The sequence below is a fragment of the Pelodiscus sinensis genome, chromosome 8 (genome assembly GCF_052426305.1).
Source record: "Pelodiscus sinensis isolate ZL-2025 chromosome 8, ASM5242630v1, whole genome shotgun sequence".
In the NCBI taxonomy this organism is placed as follows: domain Eukaryota; kingdom Metazoa; phylum Chordata; order Testudines; family Trionychidae; genus Pelodiscus; species Pelodiscus sinensis.
Genome location: NC_143059.1, coordinates 14,378,358 through 14,395,950, shown reverse-complemented (window position 1 = coordinate 14,395,950; position 17,593 = coordinate 14,378,358).

Sequence of the window (17,593 nt, the reverse complement as noted above, 5' to 3'; positions counted from 1 at the left end):
CCACTCTGGGCACCACCAGTGAAACTCTTCTGCCCCCCTCCCAGCCCTGAACCCCTTAAAGGGGCACGGCCTGGCTGCGGTGCCTGTGCCAGGTGCAAGCCTGCAAGCACCCAACCAGCAGACCCTGCACCTGGCACGGCACAAACCAGCCACCCGCTGCCACCCAGCCCTCCGCCTCTTTCCGGGACCAGGCTGGCGGCTCCCGGAAGCCTGCCCAGGTCCGCAAAAGATGGGCGCCCACCTGGTCTAGTGCGGAGATCGTGGACCTCATCCATGACCTCTGCACTAGGCACAGGAAAGTGGCCGTCTAGGGCAGGAGAGCTGCCAGCCTGGCCACCCAGGAGCAGGTTTGCATGAAAATCAGAGTGGTCCAGTGAGAACCCCGACCCTGAGCCCTGAGCTTAGAATGGCCGTACCGGGTCAGACCAAAGGTCCATCTAGCCCAGTAGCCTGTCTGCCGACAGCGGCCAACACTAGGGACCCTGGAGGAGATGGACCGAAGACAGTGACCAAGCCATTTGTCTCGTGCCATCCATCTCCAGCCTTCCACAAGCAGAGGCCAGGAACACCATTTCTACCCCCTGGCTAATACCACTCCATGGACCCAACCTCCATGACTTGATCTAACTTCTCTTTAAACTCTGTTCCAGTTCTAGCCTTCATAGCCTCCTGCAGCAAGGAGTTCCACAGGTTGACTATTTGCTTTGTGAAGAAGAACTTTCTGTTATTAGTTTGAAGCCTGCTACCCATTCATTTCGTTTGGTGTCCCCTAGTCCTTCTATTATGGGAACTAATGAAGAACTTTTCTTTATGCACCCTCTCCACACCACTCATGCTTTTATAGATCTCTATCATATCCCCCCTCAGTCTCCTCTTTTCTAAGCTGAAAAGTCCCAGTCTCTTTAGCCTCTCTTCATATGGGACCTGTTCCAAACCCCTGATCATTTTAGTTGCCCTCCCCTCTCCCACCCTCTCTCTTCCCCTCTCCCACCTCCTTTTCCCAGTCTCCCTGAGTTTTTTTCAATAAAGAGAGTTTCTATTTTTGAACACACGTGTCCTTTATTTTGTACATCAGGAAGGGGGGCTATGGAGGAGTAAGTGGAAGGAGGTGAGGGAGGATTGGGGTACGAGCCCCCAATGAGGAGGACTGGGGAGGCTCTGCGGTTTCCTTTGGATGGAAGCTCTCCTGCAGCCCCCCGATTGACTCCCCCTCCCCCGGATGGCAGCCTGCGGCAAGTGCAGCTGGGACGATGGCCGAGTGCTGTGATGTGCCCAGTGTGGGCACTCAGGGCACTCCAAGCTAGGACTGCTTTGCAAGCAGGGAACCCCTGAGAACTGTCTGTCTGGGGTGGGGGTCGGGTCCCTTTAAGCACAGCCCTCGGCTAGCCTGAGACAGCAGATCCATGCTCTAAGTCCTAATCTGATGCCCTGCCGGCACTGCTTCCGGCCATCCTTAACCCCGGTTCAGGATCCACTCAGTGTGGACATGCTAGTTCGAATTAGCAAAACGCTAATTCGAACTAGGTTTTAGTTCTAGATGCACTAGTTCAAATTAGCTTATTTCGAATTAACTAATTCAAATTAAGTTAGTTCGAATTAGTGCTGTAGTGTAGACATACCCTAAGCTCTCAGTGGCCTGTGCTGTTATTTAGCTGTAATTTATCCCTAAATGTCCTCTAACAGCACAATAAGCAGTGGAAGTGTTCGTAATCCTGCTAGACAATATTGACCTCCCATTGTCCAGAAAATTCTCTCATTCAGAACCAGTCAGATCCCGAGGGTTCTGAACTACAGAGGTTCAGTCTGTTTTTGTCTTTTCTGTGTGGAGTATCAGAAGCTCATTGATGTCCAGAGAGCAAAGTCTCCTTTCCTCATTGGAAGCATGAGGTTTTAAGGAGGAAAAACAGTGAGTGGATAGGTCGATTAATGTGAAATTCCAAAATTATTTTGGGGACCAATTTTGGGTGAAGGAAAATTTTTCTTTATGAAACGTTGCACAGGGCAGGCCAGCCCTGAGCATTCCTACTTCATTCACCCTCCTAGGTGATGGCAACTAAAATGTAACCATCATGGACAGGTGAGGCATAGAACATGTGGCCAAGGTTCAGACATGGTTTGGTAAGTAGAAATTAATTATTAAGTAATTAAGTATTAATGTGTTATATATAGTATTACATTATACTAGTAGTATTATTGTAGTAGTACAGTAAACTTCCGATAATCTGGCACCTTAAGGACCCAGGGGGTGCCAGATTATCAGATATGCCGGACTATCGGAAGGGGGTGCTATGAGGGGTCTGGAGTGGGGTAGGGGGGATGCCACCCCAGACCCCTGATAGCCCCCCCCTTATGACAGTCCGGATCTGCCCCAGGCGTCCCTGATTCAGCTGCTGATGGTCACTTTCAGCAGCTGCTGAATTGGGGACACCTGCAGCAGAGCAGCTGGAGTGCTGCCGGGTTGGTCCGGTAGCGCCGACCCTTGGCGCGGCGAGACCAACCCGGCAGCACCCCAGCTTCTCTGCCCCAGGTGTCCCCAAATCAGCTGCTGCCAATACTGATCTCCGGCTGACTCCAGGAAGCCCGAGACAGAGTTACTCTGCCCACGGCTTCCTGGAATCAGCCGCTGGTCAGTTTCAGCAGCAGCTGAATCAGGACGCCTGGGGCAGAGCAGCTGGGGGGCTGCCAGGTTGGTCCCACAGTGCCAAGGAACGGCACTACTGGACCACCCCGGCAGCCCCCCAGCTGCTCTACCCCAGGTGTCCCCAAGTCAGCTGCTGCTGATACTGATCAGCGGCTGACTCCAGGAAGCCGGGGCAGAGCAGATCTTCCTCGGGCTTCCTGTAGTCAGCCGCTGATCAGTATCAGCAGCAGCTGAATCGGGGACAGCTGTGGTGCTGCCGGGTTGGTCTCGCAGCCCCGAGGGGCAGCGCTACAGGACCTACCCGGCAGCACTCTAGCTGCTCTGCCCCCGGCTTCCCCGATTCAGCTGCTGGTCAGTTTAGCAGCGGCTGAATCGGGGAAGCTGGGGGCAGAGTAGCTCCAATGGTCCGGCTGCCCAGAGCACTTCTGGGTTCCTGATGGTGCCAGACCATCAGGAGTGCCGGACCATCAGATGCCGGACCATTGGAGTTTTACTGTAATACAACATGAGTTGGCAGATACTGATATATATACACTCCCTCTCAGGGGTGTCCTCTTTTTTGAAATTTCAAATATGGTAACCCTATTCTGAAGAGGAGACCAGTTTCTGTTTAGCCATTAAAGCTGCTGGTACTAATGGTTGAAAGCCTCAATTCCTGGGAGGAAACCATAGGCTAATAAACTCAGAAGCATCAGGACTGGTTTGATGAGAATGATATTGAAATCTAGCAACTCAGTGAGGAGAGAATGGCATTTCGTGCTTGGCAGAACAATATAAATTGCAATACAAAGAGAGAAGCCCATGCTAAGGCGAGGACGGAAATCCAATGTAAAACCAGAGAACTCAAGAACAGAGAGTAGACTGAGAAAGTGCAAGAACTACAACATTTCATGGACACCCATAATACACGTGGCTTCATTAGTGCCATTAAGGCTGTTTATGGGACAGCTGGTCATGGCATTATCCTCTTTCACTCTAAGGATGGAACCATATTTTTGAAGGACAATCAAGCCATTAATTTTCACTGGAAAGAACATTTTGAAGATTGTCTGAATTTTAATTCCATGGTTGCAGATGAAGTTCTTGAGCAAATATCCCAAAGACCTTCTAGGAATGTGCTCAGAGCCCCTCCCAATTTGCATGAGGTATTTAGTGCCATCAAGCAGATGAGGAACAACAAGGCAGGCAGTCCAGATGAGAGCCCGACTGAAAACTTTAAAGATGATGGACCAGAGTTAATTTGGCAACTTAGCCTGCTTATCCTTAAAATCTGGATAACGGAAGAGATACCCAGTGAAATGAGGGATGCTTTGATTGTTACACTCTTTAAGAAAGGGGATACAATCTCATTGTGGAAACTATTGTGATGTCTCTGTTCTTGCTGCTGCAGGAAAAATTCTGGCATTGTTCTTAGCATCCCATCTTCTGCCCCGTCAAAAGAAATTTTACTGGAGTCCACAGTGGATTCTGACCATGTCACACAATTGTGGATATGACCTTCGTTGCACAGCAGCTTCAAGAAAAGTGTCGGGAGCAAAACTGGCCACTGTACATGGGTTTTATTGATCTAACTAAAGCCTTTGACTCAGTTAATTGCCATGGCCTTTGGACTGACTTTCAAAGATTGGATGTCCTGATAAATACATCAATGTCCTAAAGTTGTTTCATGACAACATGAAAGTGACTGTTCTGAGCAGCACTGGCTCCCAGAGTGAACCTTTCAAAGTACAAACAGGAGTCAAACAGGGCTGTATCAGTGTCCCGACCATGTTTGTGGTCTTTATCCATAATTTTTTACCCAATTCCTGGGAAGCTCCCAGCTGGTGTTGAAATCATTTACAGAATTGATAGAAAGATGTTTAGGCTTAGCAGGCGGAAAGCTAAAGTAAGATTTCTACCACATGTATTCTGGAACTTCAGTATGCTGATGACAGTGCAGTTTTCGGTCACTCTGACAAAAATCTTCAAACTATCTTGAATGTGTTTGCTGATGTTTATGCATGTCTTGGTCTCACCTTCAACATCAAGAAGAACAAAGTGCTTCCATCAGCCCTCTCCAAATGAGGGACCACACCCCCATCTATTAAAATAAACTGAAACACATTGTAGAATATCAATCATTTTTCCTGACTTGGAAAAACCTAAAAAACAACTCATAATTTAGCAGAGTTTTTGAAGATCATAACATTTGAATAGACATCAAACTTCTTGCCTATCACGCTGTCATTCTCCCAACACCATTGTATGGGTCTGAAGCCTGGACAACCTACAGACATCACTTGAAAGTCCTTGCTGCCTTCGCAAGATCTTGAAGATCAAATGGGAAGACAGGCACCCTCACATTAGTGTTCTGGAAGAGCAAAGACCACCAATATTGAGGCAATGATAATCCATCAGCAACTTCGCTGTACTGGTCATGTTGTTCGGATGCCAGTCCATCAAATCCCAAAACAGGTCCTGTTTTCTCAGCTGAAAGAAGGATATCATAATATGGGAGGACAATGGAAACATTATAAGGACTTGCTAAAAGATAACTTAAAGAAGTGCAACATTGATGTTGACACTTGGGAAACACTCACCCAGGATCACTCAAAATGGAGAGAAGTCCTAAACAATGGCTCCCTGAATTTTGAATTTGTCTGCTGATAACCTGAGGAGGAGTAGAAGTGCAGGAGGAAGTGGAGACCGGCTTCTAGTCATGGTCAACAGCCTCTTGTTGCACCTGGATACATCTGTCCTCCTTGTAATAGAACTTGTGGTTCAATGAACGGCCTTATCATTCACCTGAGGGACCACAGCTCCCATGGAAGATCATCATACTCGGCAATGAGTGATCACCCATCATCATCATCATCATCAGGAGTGAAGGATCATCTGCACCTCCACTTCTTCTGAAGAGGAGACCAGTTTCTTTTTAACCATCAGAGCAGGTTTCAGATTTTTCACTTCTACATATGCTGTTCCCAGAACCCTGTTAGCTCAGTTCAAATTGCTACTAAGCCAGCTGGATCCAGAGTCCCAATATTTCAAATGGCGTTTAGCTTTAAAGAAGTCTTAAAAATCAAAAGGGTTTAATTTTAACCTGCTGAATTTTAAGTCACCACATCTCTTAAAAACCCAGTAATGATTTTCTTCCAAACTTCTTAACTTCACTTTTATGACTCAATTATGTTCACAAAACATCTGAATAAATTTGTCCTCTGGTTTTCAAGTTATGAACTATTAGCAGCTGAAACAAACTCCCATAAATATTTGTGCTTAAACTGAACGTCAGCAGAACCTAGTGTGTGTTATCAATGATGATTTGTGTGGCCTCTAACTCTGACCTGCTGGCTCCATAGGAAATGGGTCCAAATGGTCAGAAGGGGACAACTGGTTACTGATAAGGGGCAGATATTTTTTGTGGCTGACGATACTGACTTATCAGGAATTACTTGTTGCTACAGATGTTTTCATAATCTTTAGAGGCATAGCTGTGTTAGTCTGTAACTGAAAAAAAAATCCTAAGAAGCGGGTTGCGCCCATGAAAACTCATGATACCATCTACATGTTATGTTAGTCTATAAGGTGCTGCAGGACTATTTGTTGTTTTTTAAGTTTTTTTCTGTCATAATGACTTTCTTTTGCCCATCATTTATGTAAAATTGGTTATCATGAAAGAGTTCCATGGATCAATGCCTTATTTATTTTTACTGTTTTCTGTAACCTTGCACCAAACACAAGATAGGTAGTTGGAAATGAGCTGACTGCACGACCATTTGCCCAGATCAGTTAAAAAAAGTACACACCTGCTTTTCTGTATCTTGCTATTTTAATCTTTGACTAATAATTTTTGATTAAACAAAGTAGACTGAGCCTTATCATCTGACCTCTTGTTAATGAAACTTGTTAACCTCTTGTTGAAAATTCTCTAATTAATTACTATTGGATCTAGAAAGGTTCTGGGTTTCCAACTGTATAGATTTAATTGCAGGATAGGAGATTTATGCACCAATTCTTCAATTAGTCAAGTGAATAAATTCAGGTCCTATATTTCATTTATGTTGTACTCTCCAGCTCCAGAGGACAAGACATTACAATATGGGCTAAAAGAGCAATTTCCTTAGCTATTGGTAGGATTTTATCTTCCACATTAGCCAGCCACACAACAAGAGAAATTGTAGCTGATATGTAAACAAAAGAAACACACAGTAATCGTTATTGTATGGTTATCAAGACAGAGGAGTCAGACAATAACCCCATAAATGTTGTTACAGAGATAGAAATCACATTTTTCTCCATAATCATATAAGATTCACATGAAGAAGCAAATGAAACAGAAATACTTAAATAGAAAATTTATTTTATGAGAGAGAGACCCTGAAGTGTCTTGAGACTCTGCTAGGAAAAGAGACAATTAATGAGAAGAAACCACCTTACGCCTGCTAAGTAATTACAGTACTTTCAGCCATAGTCCTGTATTTCATCAAATGAAGATTTGGCTGTGTGTTGCTTTTTTTGTATGCATATCGTAAAAGCTGGAATAACTTTATTCTCACAATGTGTACACTTGTTCCAGTAAAATGTTCACCCTGCAATAGGCTTTATCCATGGGGGCCTATAGAAATAATGCAGAACAGAAGGATTATAGCTGCTGAACCCAATTCGAATCTCATTGGGGCTACATCATTGAAAAACCAGTTACTTTAGTGACTTTATTCCACATCAACAAGAGTGTAAGGGTATGTCTACACTACCACCCTAGTTCAAACTAGGGTGGTAGTGTAGACATACCCTAACTGAGCAGAATCAGGCCCCATCATTCTAATGGCATTAAAGATTTTTGCCACAATTTTAATAGCTGAACCTGCCTTCCTATGCAGGAAAAACTCTCTTAATGTTGATATGAGTTTTACTATTGATAGAATTGTGGAATTCAGCCCAGATCTTTGAAAAATTTGTTCTCTCCAAATTGTCTATTCTTAAGGACTGCTAAAAAAAAGGATTCAAAATAAGCTATGTTTAAAGTTTAAAAATGTAAGTAGAGCAGTTAAAACTTTATGAATATTTTGGATGGTACCCGAACTTAACTTTTATACTCAGAAGTCTAAAGGAGCAAATAATTTTTTAAAATCTGCAAACATCTAGCAAATAGGGTGATAAGTAGTAGTCAGTGTAACCCACACCTGCTGGGTGTGGTTCACTATCCTAGGCAGTGGTACTTAGACTACTTACTGAGAGAATGAATGAGTGTTTTACAGCATTAGTTGACAGTCAGCTGGTGTTTAGCTCAAGCTGTAGAGCAGGCTGGGGAACTTAAAGCCCGGGGCCAGATGAATGAATGTGTCATGAACAAATCATGTCAAATAAACCTGATAGCTTTCTTTGACATGGTAATAAGCCTTGTGGATGGGTTGGGGAGTGGAGCAGTAAAGGTAGCATATACAGTAAAACTCCAATTGTCCAGCATCCAGTGGTCCGGCTCTCCTTATAGTCCGGCACCAACTGGAACCTGGAAGTGCTTCGGCCAGCTGGACAATTGGAGCTGCTGTGAGCCCCATGGGTCTGGCAAGGATTTCCACGGGTTGACATTGCACTGAGTGAAGAAAAACATCCTTTGGTTTGTTTTAACCTGCCACCTATTCATTTCATGGAGTTTTTTGTTTTTTTATAAAGGTAAAGGGAAGGGGAGAAGAGGGAAAGGGGATTATACCCCTGTGATGGGTCTGCCGGGACCCGCACTGCGTCTGGCCGGGGGTGGGTGGGGAACGGCACAGCAAGGGGTGAACTCTCCACCATTTTGCAGGAAGGTGGGGGAAACCCCACGCCACCGCCGAGAGTTTCCGGGAGGGGAGCAGGCTCCCCACCCCCCAGACTGCAGTAGTTATCACCGAGCAGGGGGGTGAGGGGCAGCGCTGCATTGTAATGTATGCATACAGCACTTGCTAATGAAGCCCGGGATTTGAATTTCCCGGGCTTCATTAGCATAAGTGGGGAGCCGCCATTTTTAAATCCCCGCTGCTTCGAACCCCGTGTAGCGCGGCTACATGGGGCTCGAACTAGGTAGTTCAGACTAGGGTGCCTATTCCGAACTACCGGTACACCTCGTTTCGGGGATTTAAAAATGGCGGCTCCCCGCTTATGCTAATGAAGCCCGGGAAATTCAAATCCCGGGCTTCATTAGCAAGTGCTGTATGCATACATTACCCCGCTAGTTTGAACTAGCGGGGTAGTGTAGACATACCCTAGTTTAGATAATGACATAGAGAGTACACTTAAGTTTGTGGATGATACCAAACTGGGAGGGGCTGGAAGTGCTTTGGAAGATAGGATTATAATTCAAAATGATCTTGGCAAACAGGAGAAATGACCTGAGGTAAATGGGATGAAATTCAATAAGGACAAATGCAAAATACTCTACATAGAAGGGAACAATCAATTGCACTCATACAACATGGGAAATGACTGCTGAGGAAGGAGTACTGCGGGAAGGGATCTAGGGGTCATAGTGGATGACAAAATAAATATGAATCAACAATGTGACATTGTTACAAAAAAAGCAAACATTGTTCTGGGATGTATTAGCAGAAATGTTGTAAGAAAGATAGGAGAAATAATTCTTCCTGTCTACTATGTGCTGATCAAGTCTCAACTGGAGTACCATGTCCAGCTCTGAATGCTACATTTAGGAAAGATCAGTTAAAAGGATTAAAGGTCTAGAAAACATGAACTGTGAGGGAAGATTGAAAGAACTGTGTTTAGTCTGGAAAAGAGAAGATTGAGAGGAGACATGGTAACAGTTTACAAATATGTAAAAGGTTGCTTCAGGGAAAGAGAAAATTATTCTCCTTAACCTCCGATAATAGAAGCAGCTATTTTTGCTGCAGGGGAGGTTTAGGTTGGACATTAGAAAAAAGTTCCTGTCAGGGTGGTTAGCCACCGGAATAACTAGACTAGGGAGATTGTGGAATATCCAGCACAATACATTTTTAAGAGCAGTTTAGAAAACACCTGTCTGGGATGGTCTATATGTTACTGGGTCCTGTCATGAGTGCAGGGGACTGGACCTCATGACCTCTTGAGGGTATTTCCACTCCTATGATAGCAATTTCCAAGATGGTTCAGACACATAGAACAAGATTGATGTTTTTTGCCATCAAAGGGCACTCATAGGGTGCCAATGAAACCATATGAGATATGTGATGTAACCTTTATACTGTGTGAAGGGAACTATTTGGTTTATGAAGAAATAAAACTGAAAAATGTAGATTAATAGATGGCACCAATTTAAAAGTTTTTATATTTGCTTGAGATTAAATCAGTGAATTGCTGCTATATAAGGTAGGTAGAACAAGTGTAAAAATAAGCCCAAACGAGTTTTGGATTTCCCCCCGTTATGTTCCATTGATTTGTAATGAAACTGATTAGGTTTATGGAGTTATAAAGGCTTAGCAGATGTGTAATGGCCCAGTCAAGTAATTAATTGTTACTTCTGGTTTCACAATGTTTTATCAACCAGTCGTGCTGGTAGGTTTTGAGAAAACAGTTGATTATTTAATTGCACTCACACACAGAGTTAACCCGATACTTATATACTGCTTACATCTGTTCAAAAGAGTATAGTATGTCAAAAGATTACTTTTTCAAAGCAGCAAAAGGATTAAAAGCAACTAGGTGGTAGCTATCATTTGGGACAATCTTATAGCCATCTTTCACTTTTAGTTATATATGGCCCACTACTGACTGTAATGTCTTGGTTATGAGCATAACTACAGGTAGAAATTTATAGGATTAAAAGCAACCCTCAAATTGCCATAGAGATTTTAAGAAAGGGGACAGCTAGTCAATAGGAATATATGGATCAGGTTAAAAATTCCAGCAGCCTATTTAAAAGTGTTTTCTCCTCTTCACTCTCCCATTCTATCTGGAGATGCTGAATTGATAAAGTGTCTCATCAATGCTTACTAAGTTGGGGCTATTTTCTAAGGCTATGTCTACACTATAGCCTCTTGTGCAAAAAATATGCAAATGAGACAAAGTGTAGACTATTGCCACACCTCATTTGCATACTTAATGAGGCTCCGTTTTTGCACAAGAGCCGTTCTTCTGCATTTTTTCAAGAAGAATAGCTCTTGCACAAGAGGGGGTTTTGGGGCAAAAATGGAGCCTCAGGACCACAGGACATACCACACTAATACCAACCCTGGTACCTTCCCTTGCAACAAACCCCGTTGCCAGCTTTGTCCACATATTCATTCTGCTGATACCATTATTGGACCTAACCAAGTGAGTTATAAGATCAAGAACACATATTCCTGCGCATCCAGAAATATAATCTATGCTATCATGTGCCGAAAGGGTCCGTCTGCTATGTACATTGGACAAACATCTCAGACACTTCGCCAAAGGATTAATGACCACAAAACAGATATCAGACAAGATCACAAAGAAGAAACAGTTTCTTGCCATTTTAACCAGAAAGGACACTCTCTCAATGACTTAACCACCTACATTCTGCTACAAAGACCTTTTACATCTGCACTTGAAAGGGAATCCTCTGAACTGTCATTCATGTTAAAATTCGACACCCTCCAAAAAGGAATGAACAAACACTCAAACTATCTTACCCATTACCAAGATAGCTTCCCCAATTATCACCTCCAATACCATTAACTCACAAACATCCCACTCTCCCCACCTCTAATATCATCAATTCACAGACACTTACCTTCCTTCCTCCCCCCCCCCCTGCATCCCTCTCCTGTTCTGAAATGTGATTTGTCCTTTTCATATGTGTTCATTTTTTTTAATTGTATCCTTTGGTATATATGGTTGTGACTATTTTCTTCCACTATTTGATCTGAGGAAGTGGGTCTGGCCCACGAAAGCTCATCATCTAATAAACCATCTTGTTAGTCTTTAAAGTGCTACATTATCCTGCATTTTGTTTTAAAAAGAGAGCATCTAGACTCTCTTTTGAAAAAATGGCTCGCTTTTTTGAAAAATCTGCTTGTGGTCTAGATGCTCTTTTTTGAAAGAGGCTTTTTCGAAAGTATCTTTCAAAAAAGCCTCTTTTGAAAGAGGCTTGTAGTCTAGACATACTCTATGACATGTTGCTGTATGGCAAACCAAGGTGTGAATTTACAGTGCATAGTAAGTCAAGACACACTTTGGGACTTGCACTGCACAGTACAGTGTCCACATGGGACATTACTGCACAGCAAGCTGATGTACTCCAGATTCACAATCTGGTTTCCTGCATGGTGACTTGTGGTGTAGACAAATCCAAAGGCCAATTTGAAAGAAAATGCAGAAGTTAAAAATCAAACACCATCTAAGGCTGCATCTATATAGCAGGGCTTAAACTCAAAATAAGCTATGCCAACTGAGCTATGTCAATTGCGTAGCTTATTTCAAAATGGTTTATATCGAAATTGGGAGCATCTACACAGCACTTATTTTGAAACAGAGCACTCTTCCTGCGATTTGCCTTCCTCCTCGTTCAATGAGGATTACAGGAGTTGGAGTAAGAAATCATCCAGTTTGACAGTATTTCGACATTATTTTGAACTCACTGACTGCTATGTAGACGTGGACTAAATTATTTCAAAATAACACTAGTCATTCTGAAATAATGTTGCTGTGTAGACGTACACTAAGTCATTTACTTGAAAACTCTATATTTGCTAGTATTTTTGTTCAGTCTAGTTTAGATGTCCTTTTCCTTGGGACTTCTAATCACTCCTTTTGGTGCGCTATTACATAGCCTAACGCATTTATTGGTGAGATATTTTGCTCATATTAACCTCAAATGTTCCCTTTCCTGTTTTGCTAAGTCATCTTCCTCCCTTCTAAGAACATATAGTTTGCTTTACCTAACTTGGTGCTCCTTTAGGAAAGCTATCAATATTTACCTTTTAAACTTTCCTCATAAAATAGTCCTTTCAAACTCCTGATAATTTTTGTTACTCTTCAGGGGACTCCCTCCAATTTATCAGACTATTTCCAGTAATGTGGAATGGAATGTACTGTGGTCACACTAGAATAATTTGCTATTGCCCCATAACTGCTAGGTCTCTTTCAGCATTACCACGCCCAACATTTCTTCTTCACGCCGGAATACATGTGTCTTGGTATAAAAATGCATTTTGTTATTTTCCTTCCATGCTTCTAATCTGCCTAGGTCTCTTTCTATTATTTCTCTCTTTTTGCCTCTATTCACAACTCAATATAATATTCAGTCACCTGCTTTTCTTTCTATTTTCTAGGTCACTCATGAATCACTGCTCCCTTAAATCTTTCCCTTATGAAATCTAGCCAACTAACAAAGGCAGAAAGCAGCTCTTGCATTTCAGGTTCTTGCAATGTCATTTATGCAAACTTTCCAGAAGTTAATTCCATTCCCTTTCCTACCCAGAAATAGAACACATTTTTACAAGTTTTTTAGATGGCATTATCGATATTTATTTCAGGCTCCTGCACAATCCAGTTAGCATAAATCACCTTGCAGGAGAATTAAGTCAAACATTCGCAGTTTTTAACTTTACAGTCAGTCAATGAAGATTTAAATATTGATGATGCACCCAAAAGGGTCAAGATGAAAAAAAATAAGAAGCAGAGCAGAAAGTTATCCAAAAGATGGAGAGGAATCTACCTTGGCAGGCTATTAATTTAAAAAATAATATTATTGTAATATGGATTTCACTGGATGAATCTCATGGCTCTGTGACCCAACAGCCCCTCTATGCCAGATGGCATATATTCTGTAACAGTAACTCCTGACAGGCTAGACAAACTCACTACACCAATGTACTGCTTTCATAGTTTTTAACGAAAGAGTGTCAAGTGAGGTATGAAATACAAGATGATATCAAACTGATCCTCTTAATTATTTCAAAATTTATATACAGATATTTAATTAATAAGTTTTAAGGATGGAATCAAAGTAGGACTGAGGAGCAGGTTTTGACCAGGATACATATAAAGCTACACAGAGTTGAATATGTAATATAAGCATTGTGAGCTAACACAATCCTTGTGCATTCAACATCAATATGAAAACTGAAAGCAATTTGGCGCTGCCACACCAAGGAATAAAGCATAGGGGTCTTCCTGACTCTAGGAATGGAACAGTGATTTTAGGGGATGTAAAGTGAAGGCAAAATCAACAACAACAAAAAAAGACACCTCATTGTTCCTCACTGAGGCTATGTCTAGACTGCAAGCATCTTTCGAAAGAGCCTCTTTCGAAAGAGAGCGTCTAGACTGCACGGAGAAATTTCGAAAAAGCGGCTTGCTTTTTCGAAAGAAAGCATCCAGTGAGTCTGGATGCTCTCTTTTGAAGAAGCCCTATTTACATTGAAGAACGCCTTCTTTCGAAAGAGAAACTTTCGAAAGGAGGCGTTCTTCCTCGTAAATTGAGGTTTACCACCATCGAAAGAAAAGCTGCGTTCTTTCGAATTAATTTCGAAAGAACGCGGCTTGAGTCTGGACGCAGGGGAAGTTTTTTCGGGAAAAGGCTACTTTTCCCGAAAAAACCCCTGAGTCTGGACACAGCCTGAGGAAGCAAAACGGGCAATGGTTTATGCATTCATGAAAGGAGCATCCTAGAGACATTGGTAGGCTATGCTGGAGAGTGTTATAGTTAAAAAACTACAGCAAACAAAGGTTGCTGCCTATTAAAATAAGGTTTGACTTCAGGAAGTGAGTTATACCTCACTTCTATGTGTAACCATTCCTGTTTCCATCACAATCCGTATTTACTGTCTCTTCAATATTAACCTTTGATTGTTTTCGCTACAAATATATCTGAGTGCTGGGCTGTTACAGAGGAGCTGATTAACAGATGAACCAAATTAGCTGATGTACACACTGTTCCTCTGAGGACAGCTTATCTTGTAATTTTGGCTACGTCTAGATTGCATCCCTTTTTCGTAAAAGGGATGCAAATTAGACGTATCGCAATTGCTAATGAAGCGGGGATTTAAATCTCCCCTGCTTCATTAGCATAAAAATGGCTGCCGCTTTTTTTCGGCACGGAGTTTTTCTGGAAAAAAGCGCCAGTCTAGACACGGATCTTTTGGAAAATAAAGCCTTTTCCGAAAGATCCCTTATTCCTCTTAAAATGGATGCAAAATTCAGGAGGGATTGCTTTTGACTTCAAAAATCAAATGTCTAGCTCTGCATGAAGATGGGCAGGAGGCAGGAGGAGAGGAGGCTAGAATGGAGAGTTCCTCCTTCTAGAGTTCTAAATGTTTTGCTATGGCCATGCACAATCTCAACTCTTGTGTCTTCAGTGTAAGTCAGTGTAAGTTATCCTTAACCACACAACTCATTTCCTGTTGCTATTTGAAAGCAAGCATATTTTTGCCAAATGCATCTGGAAGCACCATTAGTAAATCTGGGTTTGTTGATTCCTACACTACTCACTTTCTGAATTTACTCTTTACTACAGAACAGAAACTAGACAATACATATAAAAACATACTTCACCCAATTATTGCCCAGTGACTTATGTATACTAGAAAAGCCACAAAATATATGACATACAAGCTTTCTTCTAGAGAAGTAAACTAATGAATAGAGAAGTGATGTGTCCAGGTCATTCAGCAAGACAATGGCAGAGAAGACCCCAAGAATAATTACTCCTAGTCCCTTGCTCCAATCATTAGAAAATCTTTCTACTGTAACCAGTGGCATAAGTACATTGTAATGGGTTCACGTTCTTTTCGTGAGCACTCCCTTTTTGAATGAAAGCGTGTGCCTGCATGTTCATGCCACTTCTTCAGACTACAGGATGGGGTCGTGTCCCAGAGCTACCTCCTCTGGATTGCCTTAAGGACCAGGCTTCTTTCTACCCCTCCACCGCCACCAGTAGCTGCTAGTGAAGTGGGGGGAGGGCAGGCCCGCACATTGCTGTGGGTCCTAGCCCGGAAACCCTGTAAATGGCAGATGTCTGTTGTGTCCTGTTCATTAAAGTTCTACTTCTATTCTCATTCCTGGGTGTCTTCCCCATGGCCCCACAGCATCCTTACCTCAGTGCTTTGTCTCAGAAAGACCCAGTGATGCCCAGTCCAGGGTTCTGCAATTCTTCCCATCAGATAAGCCCTAGTTTTCAGCAGCGGATCCAGGGCCTCTAGTCCTGTTCTCAGGAGGCTCTCCACAGTGAGCTGTCCATGGCTACGTCTAGACTACATGGCACCGTTGACGGAGCCATGTAGATTTGTTTATTTGGCAAAGGGAAATGAAGCCGTGATTTAAATAATCGCGGCTTCATTTAAATTTAAATGGCTGCTGCGCTCTGCCGATCAGCTGTTTGGCGGCAGATCGGGACAGTCTGGACGCTCCCCTGTCGACCTTAAAGCCCTTTGTCGACCTCTCTGGTAAACCTCAGCCCACGAAGCATAAGTGGGAGGTCGACAAAGGGCTTTCAGGTCGGCGCGGGAGTGTCCAGACTGCCCCGATCTGCCGACAAACAGCTGATCATCAGCTGGTCGGCAGAGCGCAGCAGCCATTTAAATTTAAATGAAGCCACGATTATTTAAATCGGGGCTTCATTTTCTGCTGCCGATCAGCCTAATCTACACGGCTCCATCAACGGAGCCATGTAGTTTAGACACACCCCATGGTATTGCTGCTCTCTCAACGAACCAGTCACCCAGTCTTCACTCCGAAGAGGAACTATGCAGCTCCTGCCCAGCAGCTTTCTTTATACTGGTTTGCTTGACCTTGATTGGCTGCCTCACACACCACTCCAGGGAACTTGGAAAACATCTCTTCCTTTTTTCCTGGGGTGGGGTGTGGCAAGGCCACATGCCTCCAGCAGCAGGGTAATAGTCTGGCAAAAAGATCTGGCCACTAGCATCAAATACTTATCTCTTGATACTGATCCTAATTATATAAAATTGAGATTTTTATTAGCATGTACATACATAATTCTAGATATTGTCAATTTGAAATTAGTTTCCTCTAGTAATTACTTACGCACTGGCCCCTTTTGCATTGTGAGACCACCTCTAGAGGATTTGCTGACTTCTTGTTAGAAAAAAATAATCGCAACATTTTTTTACTTGTGGTTGATCTGTCCCTCTTAACCCTTCCATACCTGTTTAGCCTGATCCTTTAGTTGCTGATTCATCATTTTGGTTGTTTGATTATATTCTCTCACACACATACTGAACCTTTCAATTGCAAAACTTTCTTTTAGAGTTCCCATTAGAAGTAGCCCCTCTTTCACTTTCATATCGTCTCTTAAAAGTAATGATCTTCTAGGGGACTTAATGTTTCTAAGGGACTCAATGTTTAGTAAACTACCACAAAACTGAGGTTTTTTTATTCTTTTCCAATGTTCTAAAGTGAGACAGTGTCAGACCAATAGCTACCTTCCAATCTGTCTCAGTAACATATCAGGTTTCCTCATTTCTTGTTAGCACAGATACTTGTAGTGCTTAAGGTCACCAATTATATATTGACAGCATTAAAAACTGTGATTTTTTAAAATGTGGAATATGCATCTGCTTTTAATGTTATGAACAACTATAGTGTCTTTATTGAGCCCTTAAAACATTTTAAAGGAAATGTCAGGCTCAAGAACAATCTGAAACTGTGAATTTAACTCCACTATTTATTTCCATAAGGCACCAGCAGTGCAAATTTTCCTCCCACTGCCTTTCCAATCCTGATCTGGTTGACAACCTCAGAGTGGGTCAGAAGAATCCATTCTCATTTCCTACTTAACCTCTCTGCTGAGATTATCTATATGGATGCCAATTAGCATCTATAGTAACAGTACAAATCTTGTTCCCAGCAACTTGCATGAGATCAGCAAATTCTTTCTACACAGACAACTATAATAGTGGCTATTCACCAATGTCAATCTGAATCCTGTTTGAAACAGTAGTCCAAACATGGAGACTCCCAAATAGAGCTATATTTTTATCTCAATTGTTCTGGTTTTAATTAAATCAATAGAAT